Genomic DNA, 18456 nt, shown 5'->3' on the forward strand with positions numbered 1-18456 from the left:
TGGGATAAGAGTTCCCCTGAACTAGGGTCAGGAGGTTTTTCTGACTTTATTAGCCATGAAAGCTTGAAGAATTGTTCAGGACCTTACCCAAATCAGGAGTCATTTTAAACAATGAGACAGAACATTCAAGGTCCCAAGAGACCAGGGAAAGGTTTTTCTTTGATCTTTATTTTCTACTCTAACCATTATTAAATTCCATTCAAATATTATCCATACAGGTTTCATCCCTCTGCCGAAAGATTTGTCTCATCTCAAGTCTGAGTGGTCTTAGACTTTCCACTATGCCTTTATTCTTATGGATGAAGAATAGAGACAACCAATGGCTTCTTCAAAGCAGTAGTAGGAGATTGAGTATATTCTGAGTTCCTAATTATATCTCATTTGAAGGTAGATAGATCTTTTGGAGGGTCATGAAATGTTTACTCAGGATTCTATTATTTATTTGACACAGATTGCATGGGACCTATACTCTTTCTTCTCAGCAGAAGACGAGAAGAAGTATTACAGCTTTTATTTGTTACAGTATCTGGAATTTGCTTTCTGGAAAACCAGCACACAGATGCTACTGTGCCTTGCTTGCTGAGAGACAGTGGGTAGATTTCAGAGACACACAAGAGAATTTGTTCAAGGATCCCCTAGTTCAGTAAACCAAATCAATAATGCCAATGTTCTCCATAGGCCAGTACCACCCACAGCCAAGTTTTTGTTATTACATAATAAAAACTTTAAAAGAGATACGATTTAGTGTATATAAACATATATATGTATGCATATATATTAAGGAAATAAAAATATAAATGTGAATATATACCTTTGTATAATCTCTAATTGTCTTTCCTTAGGAAAGGTGTCCTTTATCATAATGCCATATCCTATTTAATTTTAGGGGTAAAAAGTCCCCTTTTTATAGAAAATTGAAAGGCTAATGCTCCGTGTGGCATAGCCCTTAAGTTTGTGGCTTCTAGGCTTACATTTTCTGGGTGAGAGCATTGCTTTGCCATCTGTTATCTGTATGGCCTTCAGTAATTTGGTTAACCTTGCTGTTCATCTCTTTGGCCTGTTGTGGGGACTAAATGAGACTATTTATTTGACAAATAGCAGCAGTGCTTACTTAAGCTAGACATTGCCCTGCACACTTGACAAATATTAACTTAGTACTCACAACAAATTTATAAAATAGGTGCTATTACTTTGATCTTGAAGGTGAGGAAGAGGATGCACCAAGATGTCAACTGATTTGCCCAGGTCTCATGGCTGCTAAGTGATGAAACTGGGATTCTCATCAAGGAAATCCAATGTCATAGCCCACGGTAAGTGCGTGCTACAGTGTGTGGGGTTGACCATTATCATAATTATTGATGAGCATTTATGAGCATTTTCTTTAATATCCTCATTTGGAAAAATACTACTTTCTACTCTAAGTGGCCTCCTTAGTTTTTTAAAAATTATAATCATCCTTGAAATTGAACATTCAGGGATTACTCAATTTTCTATCTTTTCTGAGTTTTTGGGTTCCCTCATCTCTGAAGTGAAAATAGTAGTTTCTGGCTTCTGTACTGCATTGGATTTCTGTGAAGATTAAATGAGATAATTAAGAGAACATACCTGGAAAAGTGGTGACTGTGTTGTTGGATATGGAGAAAGACTTTCATTATTGTATGATGTAGGGAGCTACTGTAAAGGGCAGTGTGGTGAGGAGAGGAAAGTTCTCCTGCCCCCCCACCCCATGTACACTTACACACCTCTATACTCACAGAATGATCAAAACCCCTTCAGTGTGTTGGTTTAGTGACACAGCCAGGTTTCATGCTATTTTATAAAATACAGCACAGGTTTGAAAGTCTTTGGACATCACAAGGTACATGACTGCCACCTTTTTAATTGGGGGTTAAAAAGTGGCATGAGAACTAAGGAATCTCAAGTCACCGTGTGCGGGACAGTCAAGCTGTGGTGAGCAGAGCATCCAGGCTGCAGATATTTGCACAATTTTACTAGTACAAACACCCAAGGTACCAATGCTTTCATGGAAATTCTGGCTGTGTAACTGTATTAACATTGGCTCAGACTTGAAGCTATTTTCAGAATCCTTCACAAACTTACAGGAAGTACCTTCCCTTTTTATTTACATTTGGCATTGTTATTTTTAAATATTGCACATGCAGGAAAACTCATTTCCTTTGCTTCTAGTAATACTCATGTTTTAAAAAATTACACATGGTTGAACAATCATGAAAACATATAACATTTTAGTTGGGCTAATCTTAAGAACCAAAACCAAAACAAAACCCCCTGAGCACCCAACTCTCACCTGATTGAGATGCTAGAACTGAGGGCTCTTTCTAGCAAAGCTTCCATGCTCGCCTTCTTGGTTGAGTGGACAGACCCTCCCTGGGCTCCAGTGTGAGCTGCGGCAAAATCAATAAACAAATAAATAAAGTAAAGTAAAGGCCAGAGGCTCCGTGGAGAGTTGGGACTCCCTGTGTCTTTTATGAGTAATGAATGTGGCAACCACAGAAACCGGGGAAGGACTGGGATTCTCAGATCTGCAGCCAACTTCCAAGTAGGTCAGTGCGCTGTTACAGGGACTTGGTGGCAGTGGGGGTGGGGGCACCAAGGAATAAATAAGAAGAGGGGATTCAAGTAGAACAGCAAGGAGTTTGGAAAGGAGGACGTGATAGGGATTGCCCTAAGTCCGCCTTCCCTCCTCCTGAAATCTGTGTGTGTTAAAATTTGAAGCCCCAGGATCTGTTATGCAACATGACTGGATTTCTCAGCCAATCTCTTGAGAAGTAAGACAACTTGTGCCCAAGGAGACCCACCTGACGAGGCTGCCTGTCTCAAGACTGCTTCACTGTCCTGGGTGGTCCCAGGCTCTGGAAAGGGAACATCTTTCTCTTGAGAAATACACATGAAGTAAATAGAACAGAAGCTGGCTCTTCTGCACTGGCCTCCCCATTCCATCCCAAATCCTTCATGTTTTCTTAAATTTGGGGGGGGGGCTCTCATGTGTCAGTCCCTTATGTGCTTGTTCTTGAATGCCAGCAAAGAATGATGGCAAGAGGGAAGTAAGAGAGACTGGAGGGGCCCAGAGAGTATTTGCAGATCCAGACACGAGCAAAACAACTGAGATCATCTTAGCAACTGTGACCTGTCGCCTCACAACCCAATAGTCAGTCTTTAAGGTCATGGGATTCAGGAAGGTAGAAATGTGGCCCCTTGTGCCATGCAATATATTGCTATTCCACAGTACCATTTTTTTTTCTGTGTATACAGTGAAAACTATCTTTGGAACACTAACGTGGATTTTAATTTTTATGGGAATGACCATTTCACTAATGTATTCATAGGAGTCAAGAAGAGCAGAAAAAGAGGATTTATTCTCGCTCACATTTGTTAGAAGAGGCTTTTGTTCATTTCTCTACAGAATGCGTGATTGCCTACTCAGCGGATCACTCAACCCACTCTCTATATATGCAAAGCATTTTACGACTCAAAGAAGCTGCCAGCAATTCTCCAAAGAAAAGAACAATCAATTTAAGCTATAATGTAGTTCCCTTTACCTCTTTGGGAGTAACCAGGACTGACCAGGCCTTTGCTCTGCTCTGGAGGCATGTGTGGGAGCCTGGAGAGAGAAAGACCTTTGCTTTGCTGCACAAGTCATGAACAGATTTATCACTTATTCATCTAATTAGAGAAGCCTTGGAAGCTTAAGGCATGAGGAAAAGAGATGGAAAAGAAAAAGGACTTTTAACAACTTCCAAGTTATGAGATTAGACTGGACAGATGAATATTGGAAACTGAAGAGGAAGAAATGAAATGAAAACCAATCACAATACAGTGAATCATCTGGCTTTGATTTTTTTTTTCTATTTAAAAATATCAAGGATACAAGTGAATTTCAACCCTTGTCCCATTAAAAAACACAACTCTGTTTTGGCAACTGGTCCCATTTTTCTGAGATACTGATATTTTTCTCACTATAGGAAAAGTGAAATCTACATTTTAAAAAGTGAAGATATTATCGTGCTATATTAAGGACAGTGTTTTCCACTCTTTAGAGGGTGGCTGAAAAGAGATCCTATACTTGTTTATAAGAAGAAACCTAAAGTTTACACCCTCCACCAAAGGGCTTCCCAACTTTAGGGCTAACAGTAAAGATCTTTTACAGAGGAGAGGAGTAGGTATCTGCCCCAGTCGTAAGGAAGAAATGCTCTTGAAGGAAGTCCAGCGGGCTGTGTTGGGAAGGATAGTCAGACTCTATTCTGTGAAAGATTAGCGATGTCTGCTTAGTGCCTGAGGGTAATAGGGGAGCACAAACTGTTTCTTTACTTTCTCTGCACTAAATAGGTACTTGCAGAAGTTGTTACTCACATAAATATTTCATTTGCTGATCTCTGAGAATGGAAAATCACTTTAGGAAGTAGAAAGGGACCGAACCGGGATGCCTGGGTGGTTCTGTCAACTGAGCACTCTACTCTTGATTTTGGCTCTGGTCATGATCTCAGAGTTGTGAGATCGAACCCTGAGTTGGGCTCCCCACCCTGTCTAAAATAAATAGATAAAATCTTAAAAGAAAAAAAAGGGACTGAATGGATCTCTTTAGCCCACAAACATAGAAGTTGCAATGCAGATACCATAGGATAAGGAAACAATATGACTTGGGTGATGGATAGGGGATCCTCTTTCTCTGTTGGTGGAAGTGTGTCTGTGGAGGGGACATGGGGAATGGAGGAGGGTAAAGGCAATAAATGCCCAATTACGTGGAAAACAATGCAAAAATACCACGTCTTAAGATTCACCCCTGGGTCCTCATCAGCTCTCAGATCTGAAATGACCCAGAAACATGTTTCTCGGAATCCCACAGCAGAGGAACAAGTTACTTTCTTTCTAAAGAAGTGGTTTATAGAGAAATCCATTGTGGGTGCAGAAAATTAAAATATTGGGATGTGTCTTGGTTTGGAAGCCCTGTTCTTCATAAGGAGGGCTTTCTTAGGGACTTCTGGGTAGCTCAGTGGTTGAGTGTCTGACTTCAGCTCAAGGCGTGATCCTGAGCTCCCGGGATCCAGTCCCACATCGGGCTCCCTGGGTGGGGCCTGCTTCTCCCTCTGCCTGTGTCTCTGCCTCTCTTTCTCTCTGTGTCTCTCATGAATAAATGAATAAACTCCTTTTTTTTTTTTTTTAAAGGAGAACTTTCTTAACTTAGGCCAAGTTTAGGAGACAAGTGGAATAAAGTAAAATACTCTGAATATTACTTAGTGAAAGAAGTATATCATAATGATTAGGATTACATGTTCTGCTTTCTTAACATGGTAATATATATCTAAAAAAATCCTGTAGCAAACATTTTACTTAAAGGAAAAATACAGAACAGTTATTCACAATATTGGAAATAAGACAAGGTACTACTTCTTTTCAATATTGTACTAAAAGTTTCAGCTTGCACAATGAGACAGTTAGGCTAGAAGTGTATAAACAAATAATAAGAAAATTCCTTATTGGGAGCACCTGGGTAGCTCAGTGGTTGAGCATCTGCTCCTGGCTCAGGTTGTGATCCCAGGGTCTAGGGATTGTGTCACTCATTAGGCTTCCAGCAGGGAGCCTGCTTCTCTCTCTACTTATGTCTCTGCCTTTCTCTCTGTGTCTCTCATGAATAAATAAATAAAATATTTTTTTAAAAAAGGAAAATTCTGCCTTTAAAAAATAAGGAATATGTGCTTATAAATGACCCATGGTCAAAGAAAAATTTACAACAGAAATTTGAAAATATTTTATGCCAAATCATAATAAACATATATTAAATCTAGTGGACTAGACTGTGATCACAAGGGAATTTATAGCCATAAAGTAGATACAAAAGGAAGGAAGATTAAAAAGCAATGCATCCACCTCAAAAAGAAGGAACTAAATATAATGAAAGGCAAAAGGAAGAAAATCATAAAGACATAGCAAAAAATAATGAAGAAATAAAATGATAAATAAATGTAAAATGTAAAAATGTAAATATAAAAAATGTAAAAAAAACTCCAAAGGTTGATTCTTTAAAAGAAAAACAATATAATTAACAAATGTGCATCAAGGCTAAGAGGGTAAAGAGTAAGGAGAGACAGAAAGAGAGATATAGAGAAAGAGAAATAAAATTACTAACATCAGGAATGAAAGAATAGTCACTAAAGCAGATTCTGGAGACATTACAAAGACAGTAATAAGATTTTACTATGAACTTTATGCCAATGAATTTTGAAAAGGTAGATAAAATGGACAGATTCTTAGCAAAATTCAATTTTAAAAAATAAAAGGAAAAAAATGAAAAACTGGAATAGCCATATAACTATTAAATTGAGTGCATAATTAAAAACCTTTCCAAAAAAGAGTATCAGGATCACTCAGATAGACTCACTAGTGGATTTTACTAAATATTTAAGGAGGAACAAATACTAATCTTACGTTAGTGCTCCTAGATAATTAAAAAAGTGGAAACACTTTCCATTTTGTTTTATTAGATCAACATAGCTTGATCCCAAAACATGACAAGGACATCATAAGAAAGAAAAATTATAGTTCAATTTCTCAAGAACATATATGCAAAAATTCCAAAAAAAATTGTGAGTAGTAAAATATGGAAAGGATAATACATCATAACCTGCTTTGGTTTATTCAGGAATGTAAGACTATTTACCATTGATAATCAGCGAATATATTTTAACTCAATAAGAGAATAAAAGAGAGAAACCATGCAATCTCCTCACAAGTAGAGAAAGTACACTTAACATAGTTTAACAAGAGCTCAAAATTTCCTCAGGAAACTAGAAAAATAGTGGAGAACTTTTTAATCTGATAAAGGGGACCTATAAAAATGATATAGCTAAGCTGCACATAGTAAAAATGAAACATTAAAAGCTTGGACTCAGGATTGGGAATGAAACATGGATGCCCATTAGCATCCTTCTATTCAGCATTATACTGAATGTACTACCAGACAGTTCAGTAGGCAAGTGCAGAATATTTAGATGTATAGAAATAGGAAAATAAGAGATAGAATTACTCAGAAGTGACATAATTGTGTAGACAGAAAATCCATCATCATCCATAGAGAAACCATATAAGAGTCAATTTGGCAAATTTGCTGGATACAAGTCAATTTGGCAAATTTGCTGGAGTCAATTTACAAAAATCAGTGGGGCTTCAACTTACCAGCACAAGTAGAAAACAAATGTGGAAACTTTGTACTGAAACTAGAAACATTACGGAAAGAAATTAGAGAAAAGCAAGATAAATAGGGGGGTTAGGTGATGTTAATGATTCAAGATTCAATGTGTTAGAGAAGTTAATGTTTTCTGTATTAAACCATAGATTTAACACAATTTGAAATAGCATATTTTGCTATGGAAATTGATAAAAATCATTTTAAGGATTGATTTATTTATTTTAGAGGTGAGGGATGGGCAGAGGGAGAGAAACTTCAAGGAGACTCCCCACTGAGTGCTGAGCCCAACTTGGGGCTGGATCTCAAGACTCATGAAATCATGACCTGAGCTATAACCAAGAGTAGGATATTTAACCAACTGAACCATTCAGGCACCCTGATAAAAGTTATTTTAAAATGAGTATAGAAATGCATAGAACCAAGAATAGTTACTGTAATCCTGAAGGAGGAAAATAACAAATGTGAAAGAATTATACTACTAGATAGCTAGACCTTTATAGAGCTATAGTAAATAATACAGCATAGTATTAAAGATAAATATACCAATGAATGGAATAGATTAGAGACCGGGAAAACAGATCCAAACATAAGATCAATGGATCTTATATTGGGATGGTTCTTATATTGGGAAGATGACAATGCAGGATGATTGGGAAAGGGATTTTTAAAAATAAATGCTACCAAGCAAAACAGACACACATATGCATCTGTATCTTAATCCCTACCTAATATCAATACATAAGTCGGTTCCATATGGATTCCAGATCTAAATATAAAAAAAAGCAAAAAAGCTTTTAGTAGAAAAATATTAAAAGGACTCCAAAAAATAACCATCAAGAAAAAAAAATGATAATGTATATTATTATATTTTTTATTTTTTTAAATTATTTTTTGAATATTTATTTATTTATATAATAAATTTATTTTTTGTTGGTGTTCAATTTGCCAACATGCAGAATAACACCCAGTACTCGTCCCGTCAAGTGCCCCCCTCAGTGCCCGTCACCCATTCACCCCCACCTCCCGCCCTCTTCCCCTTCCAGCACCCCTAGTTCGTTTCCCAGAGTTAGGAATCTTTATGTTTTGTCTCCCTTTCTGATATTTCCTACCCATTTCTTCTCCCTTCCCTTCTATTCCCTTTCACTATTATTTATATTCCCCAAATGAATGAGACCATATAATGTTTGTCCTTCTCCGATTGATTTATTTCACTCAGCATAATGCCCTCCAGTTCCATCCACGTTGAAGCAAATGGTGGGTATTTAAAGAATTTTATTCATGGGACACCTGGGTGGCTCAGTGGTTGAGCATCTATCTGCCTTTGGCTCAGGTCGTGATCCCAGGGGCCTGGGATTGAGTCCTGCATCAGGCTCCCTGCAAGGAGCCTGTTTCTAACCTCTGCCTGTGCCTCTGCCTCTCTCTCTCTCTCTGTCCTTTATGAATAAATACATAAAATCTTAAAAAAAAAACCTTTTATTCACCAAAAGGCATCAAGAGAGTAAAACGGCAACCTAAAGAATGGGAAAAGATAATTGTAAAACTTCTACCTGACAGAGAACTCATACACCCACACAGATATTTTCTGAATATATGCCAATGTATAAAAATCGTTACAAATCAATAAGACAGACAGACCAATAAAATAATGGGTAGAAGCTTGAAAGGGTACTTTGCAAAAGAGGATATCCAACAGGCTAAATTTATTAGTTATAATAGAAACATAAATTAGCACCAGCATGGCTAAAATGGAAAAGATGGAAAATATCAAGTGTTGACAAGAATGTGGAGCAATTGAAACTTTTGTACACTGCAGATGAAATTGTAATTGGCACACCATTTGGAAACTTTTTTTTTTTTGAAAACTTTTTGTAGTATCTGCTAAAGCTGAACATGTGCATCATCTATGACCAGCAGTTCTGCCCTTAGGCATGTACCCAACTGAAATGTATATATACCCAAACCTGGAATGTACTAGGATACTTATAGCTGCTCTATTAGTAATAGTCCTTTCCTGGAAACTATGCAAATGTCCATCAATAAAAGAATCAACATGAAATTGTGGTATATCTACACAATGGAACACTATATAGAAAGAAAAATCTAGACATTTACACATTATGGATTTATCTCACAAAAATAATGGTGAGCAAAAGAAGCCAGACACAAAAGAGTACTATATAATTCAATCTATATTCTTTCTACTTATGTAAAGTTCAGAAACAGGCAAAATTAATCAATGTGTCAGAAAAAGTGGTTATCTTTGGGGATGGGGCAGAGAGTAATGGGGGGTAACAAGTCAGAGCCTTCTAGAGTGCTAATAACGTTCACTTTCTGGATTTGGACAGCAGTTACATGGATATGTTCACTTGTAAATACTCACTAAACTGTGTACCGATAGTTTCTGCACTTTTCTGTATGTGTATTATTATTATAAAATTAGTGAGTGATTTATTTTTTATTTATTTATTTTTAAAGATTTTATTTATTTATTCATGAGAGACACAGAGAGAGAGAGAGAGGCTGAGACACAGGCAGAGGGAGAAGCAGGCTCCATGATGGGAGCCTGACATGGGACTCGATCCCAGGACTCCAGGACCATGTCCTGGGCCGAAGGCAGGGGCCAAACCGCTGAGCCATCCAGGGATCCCCCTTAGTGAGTGATTTATACTTCATTCTAAACTCAGACAATTTTTTTGTCCCTAGCGTTTTTGGCTAAGTTAATTAAAATACAGGTTGACTGATTTATGCATTAATTTACAAAATCTTTTTACCACACCTTTAATGATGAAACCTGTTTCTTTTTTTCTGCCAAAGCAGGATTTTCCATTACTGCCTGCTGCTGTTGCATTAGAGAGTTGCCATTTCAAACACTCCTGGAAGGTTCCATTTCTTCTCGGAGCCTATTTAAATTACACATTTAGAACCTTTTAATTACCAAAAGTCTCCTGTGCCCTTTATAGGCCTTTGTCAGTTCTCACTTCCCGTCTTTAAATGGAGGAAAAGTTGTATTCTAAGATTTATCTTGGTGAAGAGTGGGCATAGGGTATTAGGGCAAGGAGCGTTTGCACTCACTCATATGTGTGGTATTTCCTGGAAGAATTGTTTGAATACAATCATGCATTCCTTTTTTTTTTTTTTTAGTGCATTACATTTCTTTTTTTTTTAATTTTTTTAAATTTATTTTTTATTGGTGTTAAATTTGCCAACATATAGAATAATACCGAGTGCTCATCCCATCAAGTGCCCCTCTCAGTGCCCATCACCCAGTCATGCATTCTAAGTGAAATCAGGAGAGCTGAGAGGATAGGCAAGGGAAGATAGAGATCAGTTCTCTGAACCACTCTGCATGTGTAACTAAAGCTGCATAATGAAAAATTGATACTCGCTAGAGGTTAAACTTTATGAACCAAGCAGAGTTTACTGAACACACTGGGAAACTTCTCCTCCTGATTTTCCAAGGCCACGATGCCAAGGTCATTCCCATCCAGGAGGCAGTCTTGGCTGAGAAAGGTCAAGTGTAGCTGAAAGCCACCATCTTGCGAAGCATTTCCTGATTTCCCTACTTATAATTAATGTCTTCCTCTACTTTAATTCAATATACTTTGGTCATATTCAATTTCATCTTTATATTCAACCAAATGATATTGGCCCCCCTGTAAACAAAATGGCCTCATTTTCCCTTTTCATAAAAACTGGGGTGTTTCAAGGATTGTAATAGCATCATACTATTACACTTTGTCTAATGTTGGCCAAATTTTCCTTCAGCAGCATGTTGCTTCAATTTCCTCCTTACATTGCTAATAAAAAATTCCCTGGCTCAGAAATCTATACCCTTCTACTCACAGAGGCATTATTCACAATATCTGCAAGATAGAAGCAACTCAAGTGTCAATTGTAAGACGAATAGATGAACAGAATGTGGTATACACATCTGATGGACTCTCATTCAGCCTTAAAAAGAAGGAAATTCTGACAAATGCTCCAAAGCAGCTGAACCTTGAAGACGTCACACTAAGTGAAATAAGCCAGTCACAAAAGAACAAATATGGTATGACTTCATTTATATGAGATTTCTAGAGTAATCAAATTCAGAGAAACAGAAGAAAGGATGATAGTTGCCAGGGGCAAGGAAGGAGAGGAAGCAATGGAAAGTTATTGTTTACTGGGCACAGGGTTTGGGCTAGAGAAGATGCAAAAGTTTTGAAGACAGGTAGTGGTATTGGGTACACAACAAGGTGAGTGTACTTTATGCCGTGGAGTTGTGTCCGTAAAAATAGTTAAAAGGGTGAATTGTACACAATAAAAATATGTCGAATTAAAAAAAGAATCCTTGATCTTTTTCCCTCAGCAACTTCTCATTTGATGATTGGTCTCGTCTTCTTGTTTTTGTGTCTCATTTCCCATTCTGGCGGTCCCCAGTCTTTCTGTCCCATATACTATCACATGCCCTATATTTGACTTTAGACACCATTTAGGTATATTCCCAAACACAAACTGAGAAATGCATTACCTTAGGAATCTAGAAAGACATTTCCTTTTTTTTTTTTTAGCGGCAATACCTCAGAACAGAGAAGTTTAATTTTGTTTTAGCCCCATAAAGAAGCTGTTTTGTCCCAATCAGTCTTTTGGACAGTTGAACAGAATATATTGAAACAAAGAAATGGTGACACCAGTATTATATAGTTGGGGGTCCTGGGCGGCTACCAGCTCCCTACTTTGAAGTCCAGAGCAAATACGCCCTTAGAAACTAAAAGATGCCTCATTTTCTAAATATATATGAACATGTAAAGATAAGGTTGCCTCATGGAAAAGCTCCTTAGTTAAAAAAAAAAAAATCCAGTTGAAAGGAAAAAAAGTAATTGGTACTATATTTTGTAATTTGTGCTCCATTTCCTATTAAAGAGTAAGCACCATCCTGCTGCTTATTCTGTTTCTCTCATCCTCTCTCTGCTTTTCACACACATAGCTCTTTAGAACTTACAGAATAAAGTACAAACTCTTTGTCACAAAATACAGGGTTCATTCCAATCCAGCCTCAGACTGTTCCTCTCTCTTGATGCTGGCGCTTAGCACCCTAGATTTTGCTCCCATCATACCACACCACTCATCTCTCAGAATGGGCCATGGCACATACATCATGTTGTCCTTTCTTTTTCTTTCTTTCTTTCTTTTTTTTTTTTTTTTAAAGATTTTATTTACTTATTCATGAGAGACAGAGAGAGAGGCAGAGACACAGGCAGAGGGAGAAGCAGACTCCATGCAGGGAGCCTGATGTGGGATTCGATCCTGGGACTCCAGGATCATGCCCCGGGCCAAAGGCGGGCGCTAAACTGCTGAGCCACCCAGGGATCCCCATGTAGTCCTTTCTTTACACATGCTGTATCCTCTGCGCAGCATACCTTCCCACCCTCCTCCATGTGACAACTTCCTATTCATCTTTGAAACAATTCCATCACCACCTTCTCTGTGAAGCCTTCTCTGCTTCCTTCCCTCCTCCTCCCAGCCAGCTACCTTTTCCTCTTCAGCGATCCCCCATGATTCAGGGCCCTTCTGCATAGTTCAGGCAGGGTACTTGCAGCACATAGTGACATCGTCTACATGTATGTTTCAGCTTTTAGACTAGAAGTATCCTCCAGTGTAGGGTCATAATTGTATCACAGCACCTGACGCAGTCCTTTGGAGTCAACTCTCAGATACTTGTTTGCATAAGTGAATGAATAATGAGTAGAGGAATGAGTGAAAATCAAGACATAACCCATTCATTATTATGGCTTTCACAGAGAGAACACAGAGGCTTGTATGTCCAGGGGCAGGCATGAAGGTAAAGTTTATTTCTAACAGAGAGGACAGAATCTTAGTTACTGGTTGAATGTCAACTCCACTCACAACTCAAAACCACTTGCTCTGCTTTGTATCTGCAGAGCAGGGCATACTAACATGACACTCAGGAGTGCTGTGAAAATCGATTTACTTCAGGTAGCTGCTTCAAAGTTGAAAGGTAATAAATTGTCTTTATGACATAAATTTGAAATACTGTTATCCTCTAGCGATTTTTTTTTTAAATAGAAAAGAATCCCTTTCTACATTGAAAACCTGTGGTAGAAAAGTAGAATTGTTTCCACTTACAATGCTTTCAAGTTATACCCCTGGAGCCATTTGGCCTGAGCTATAAAGGTGGAAAGAAACTTAGTTTTATGCACATGCATGCTCACACACAGTACACTCTCTTATGTAAACCAGGCAGTGACAAGTTACTTGGATGGCTAAATCGAAACTGGTCCACCAAACAAAATTGTGCACTGTGTTGGAGAGCATTAGTGCTGCCGGGTTTTAAGGTTTGCCTTGGCTGGGATTCATTGTAACACCACCCACCTCTCTCCAGTTGCAATATTCTAACCAGGTCACTTAGATGCTGCGAAACAGATGTTCATTGAAGGGAAAAGGAAGTAGGTGGTGTCCATTGAAAAGTGATAGCCATGGCAGAGGGGAAAATATAGTTTTACCTACAACACAGGCTGAATATTATGGAATATTATTGGTAGGGTAGACATTCCTAGCTCTCCAGGAATCTGCAGCGTTTAGTAAGCACTTTAGGATACCGAGAGGCAGGAAAGCAGAGTAGGGAGGTCCTCAGGCTCTGGGTTCAGGCTGGCTCTGACTCCCAGCTCTGCACCTCCTAGCCTTGTGCTCTTGGGCAAATTACTTAATCTTTATGTTCAGCTTCTCATCTATAAAACTGGGATAATAATACCTACTTCTTATGGTTCTTGCGATGATTACGTGTGTTGATCATGGAAAGCACTTCAAATACTGCACAGCACTGTTGACTATTATCACAAAGATTGTCTTTATGAAGAGGAACACCACCATTGCTTTGAGTTGGCAACTCACTCAACCAAAAGTTCTAAAAAAGGGAGGAACGGTGATCAGGGTTTCACTGATGGGCTAGAAAATGATCTGTTCTCAGTGCTAAGAAGACCTCACTTAGAAAAGTCAGGAAGAAAAATGGCAAAGCCTACCAAATACGGAACCTCAAACCTTCCTTTGACATTCCAGCAGCAGCACTTTGCAAAAGTGCATGGCAATCTGCGGATGGTTGCAGCCCTTTGCCTCAGCACTTACTGGGCTTCTTAGCAATTTGGTAGACCTATTACATGGTAACACTTTGCCTCAGGCCTGGGCCCCCTGAGTCCTTTGTCAAATCTTCTTCCTCTGCACCTTCATGACCTTTCCAAGCTTCCACTCATCTCTTTCCTTCTGAAGGAATTTCTATCAGTGAAGGTCTCCTTACCTGATCAAGTCGTCCACCCGTTTTGTGATTCAAGTTTTCTGTATATCAGACATGTACCTTCTGATGTCATGCTGCAATATTTAGTAAATTAAGGCACTGATTGGTAGAAGTAGGAATTAGAAATTTAGAAGCTTCTGTATTTACAAACTTATTTTTTATGAATTTTCATTAATATGTGCAAATCTATATGAGAGAACGTAGCTTGGGCATTGTCTGTCACTAGCAGGTAGCAGTAGAAGCTGTGAGTTATTTCAGCCTTCATCTCTGACATGTTGTTTTGCATTTGTGCATGCTCTTGCTTATTTTATGCACAATATAACTCGCTATAACCCCAAATACAAAAGCATTGAGAGTTTCAAAGTGCTAGTTAGAAGAGGAATTTGAGTTTGATAGAAAAAGAAGTGGTCTCTCTGCTTCTGGCTATGATGGAGTAACTGGTACCCAACTACTTCCCTTCCTTAAACAGCCTTAGAAAAGGCACCCCCTCAAAATGAGGCAACTGTGTCCAGGTCTTGGACAACAGGCAGTGCTAGAAAGCAATCCTTAAGAGAAAGGAAATCCATGGGATGAGAGCCCTGAATCATCCCAGTCCTGTGCATGTGTACAATTTCCAGAGTGCAATGTAGGGATCTGGAATCCAAATAGATATAGTTGTTTTTCTGAGCTGAGGAGGCAGAGATCAGCATCTGGAGGATGTCCAGGAATCTGAAGGGTAAGGCACCAAAAAGGGAGACTTCAGAAGTCATGTAGGATTCCCTGGGTGTCTTTGGCTGAGGGGAAGCCTGAACAAACTACAGAGTAAGAATCTTGGTATCTTGTGTCCTTTCCAACTCATTGTCTTACTAATTTCTTCACAAATCTAGGAAATGGTTTGCCTGGAATATTCTCATATTCCACGTAATTCTTCTAAAGTGCGTTTCACAGATTATCTGATTATTGTGCTTATAACAGCATGCCATGTTCCCATTTTGTTGAATATGTACCTGGGTCTCATGTAGAATCCTTTCTGTTCACTGTTTTTTTTTTTAATATCTAATATTCTATCTAAATCTGCTCTTTGCTCAAGAATAACATGGGAAGGGGCAAGGAGGGTGATTAGAATTGGCAATGGAGTGTCATCTCAGAACACTTTCTCAGCATATTTGTTGTTTTTCTCTGTAGAACAACTGCGTTCATCTTCCAGGAATTCCTTCCATATCTCCCTTCACACGCTGAAGTAGGCCGATTGCTCAGCAGGAGGCCTGCAAGCTTAGTTCTATCCAGTCCGTCTGTTTCTGTTCGGTGACTTAGTGTTTATTTTCACTATGGTATCAGATGTAACTCTAGCTGATTATAGCTTTCCTTCTCTCTACCTGGTTTGGGGTGAGGATTCTAATAAAGAAAAATCAAAGATGGCACAACTCCGATATACCTTGTCCAGACCTTTCTTCTTTACCAGTCTGTGCTTGGGAGTCAAACCTCCATAGACTGGTTTCAAACCTTTTCTCTGGCCCACTCCAAATCCTGGTTTCTGTCACAAGAGACAAAGAACTGTTTCTTGAATTCAACCAAAGTAACATGTAGGATTACATATAGGCTCTCACTTGTCCTGCCTCCATTTGGTCCTAATTTTCACAGATTTTACAAATTTCTGAAAATCCATGGTTTGTGGTTGTAGTCATATTCTGCTTGCACTGAAGGAGTAATCCTTTATTTTTTAAATTTTTTTCATTGTTTTATGTGAGCTGGTATGTACTGTTTAAAATTGAGAAATTGGAAGAGTTTTAAGTTTGCTATTTAAAATTCTAAAGTCAAGTGGTAATAGAACTGCTTATCAGGAGAATAAAAGAAATACAAATATAAGCAGAAACTGTTAAGTGTCTAAAATTTAAACAGGGAGAAGGAGAAGAGGTAAAAGGGAAACTCTAACATAAAATAATATGATAGAATATAAAATAAAATCATGTATAGTAAAATTGCCAAATATATTTACCATAGTAAATACAAACTGATATCAACTTTTTTTTCAAACTGATATAAACTTTAAAAAAAGATTCTTGATTAAAATTCGATTTGATTAAAAGCAAAAGCCCAAATAAAGATTATTGAAGTAGTAAAAAATATTTAGACAGCGTAATTTACAACAAATAAATAATATCATGTCCTCACTATGGAATATAGATGATCATAAGAATTCTTTATATATGCATGCACACACATGACTTAGATTCTACAAACAAGTTGCACAACAGTGTGAAATGAACTTCCTTTAAGTAAAAAACTTGAATGTATGTGTTCTAAATGCACAGAGAACATCCAAGAAGATTTATAACATCTTTTGAGGAGTAAGATTTGTTAGACTGTGGAAGGGAGCAGGGATTTTATTTCTCACTTTTTATGATTTTCAGTTGTTTGTGACATACATCTATTGCTTTTATAATAACAGTGTTTTAAATAACTATCACATATATTCAAATAATGAATTATCAAATAATTTGCATACAAAACTGCATCTTCAGTCTATGCTTCGTTTACTTTCTTTTGGATTATTCAAAAGGGCGTTTTCAAAGTTTTTGATGGCTCAGGAGTAATAACCTGCCACAACTGTGTCAAGGCGGAGAATTAGAAAGAAATTAGTTTCTGTTAGAACATTTATGACTGAGGAATACAGTATAACTAGAAAAGTGAAAAATTAGGCTACTGAGGACAGCAGGTGTTGAATATTGGTGAATTAAGGCATGAGGCATTACAAATATAAAGCAACTGAAATGCCTCCCCCCCCCCTTTTTTTTGAGAGAGAGCACACACAGGGGCAAGGTGAGAAGGAGCAGAGGGAGAGGGAGAGAACCTCTTTTCCTGAGCAGGCGCTCAGTGCAGACCCCATCTCACAACCCTGAGATCATGACCTGAAATCAAGAGTCAGATGCTTAACTGGCAATGCCACCCAGGCAGCATGAAACCCAAATGCTTTAAGCAAGTAGAGTAATACCATCAAAGTTGCATTTTCAAGAAGTTTCTGGTTAAAGATTGGAGAAAGGAGTTAGAGGAGGGCAAGGATTTGTGATTTAAGGCTGATAATCTTACATTTTCTGCCTATCCCGAACACTACTCTGTTGTGAAATATGATTTATGAGACACACAACTGGAGTATAAAATACCAGCTTCGTTTTTTAACTGATATTTGTGGCCGTGGCTGGACTACCTCATTTCTTCATCCTCCAACTGGTAGTTAAGACCTTGGATTCATCCACCCATGTGACAGTTTTAGTCGGCAGAGCTCTATCTGTGGCTTGTAATTCTTGGTGACTAAAAGGAAGAGAGAAAGGCACAGGTCTTCACACATACCTTTTAAAAGCAGCCTGGATCCAGATCGAGAACAGTTACCTTGGTCTGAAGAGCAGAACAGAATGTCCTTACAATGGGCAGACAGGTACTAAGGGAAAGAATCTCATTCATTCTCATGAATGCTTACTCCTTTTCTCTAGGGACGGGACCATAAGTGAAAGGTCAGAGAGGACAGCCTTATTCCTTGCATACTTTCCTTTCTTCCCTAAGAATGTGATGAGTAGGGAACAAGTGTGACCCTGGAATGGAGGGGCCAGGCACGGTGAGCTTCCATCACAACTGAGGCTGCAATGTCCTCTGCTGAGCAACAGACTCCTGGGAGTGGAATGGAGCATCTCAGTGTCAGCTGAGTACAGAGGGCTGTTCCTTCAGCATGGAGCAAGGGTTCCCATGCAGCAGTGAGAGGATGGTTTACCAGAATGGGAACACATATCTATGAAGCCAAGACTTGATTTTTTGAAAAGAAGTTAAAAATGTTTAGCATGTCACTCTTAGAGGAATAAGCTAATGACTTAAGGAATGCATTTACAAGGTTTCCTGTTTAGAGTTTGAGGTTTCCATGTAGAAAAGCCATTCAACCATATTCTGTGATTTTCTTTTTTCCTTTCCTTTCCCTTTCCCTTTCCCTTTCCCTTTC

At 38.3% G+C, this 18456-nt stretch overlaps 1 long non-coding RNA gene across 4 annotated transcripts in view; it reads right to left on the bottom strand.

Moving 5' to 3' along the window:
* Positions 1 to 14565, bottom strand: part of LOC112665572 (uncharacterized) — a 100729-nt gene extending 86164 nt beyond the window's left edge. For all 4 annotated transcript variants that reach the window (XR_007406433.1, XR_007406434.1, XR_007406431.1 and 1 more), the window contains exons 1-3: positions 14496 to 14565; positions 13960 to 14108; positions 2309 to 2405 (exon numbers count right to left, since the gene is read on the bottom strand). This is a non-coding gene — a long non-coding RNA (uncharacterized LOC112665572). The remainder of the gene's footprint in view (positions 1 to 2308; positions 2406 to 13959; positions 14109 to 14495) is intronic.
* Between the last annotated feature and the right edge of the window lie 3891 nt (positions 14566 to 18456).

The sequence above is a fragment of the Canis lupus genome, chromosome 27, assembly GCF_003254725.2.
Source record: "Canis lupus dingo isolate Sandy chromosome 27, ASM325472v2, whole genome shotgun sequence".
NCBI classification, from domain to species: domain Eukaryota; kingdom Metazoa; phylum Chordata; class Mammalia; order Carnivora; family Canidae; genus Canis; species Canis lupus.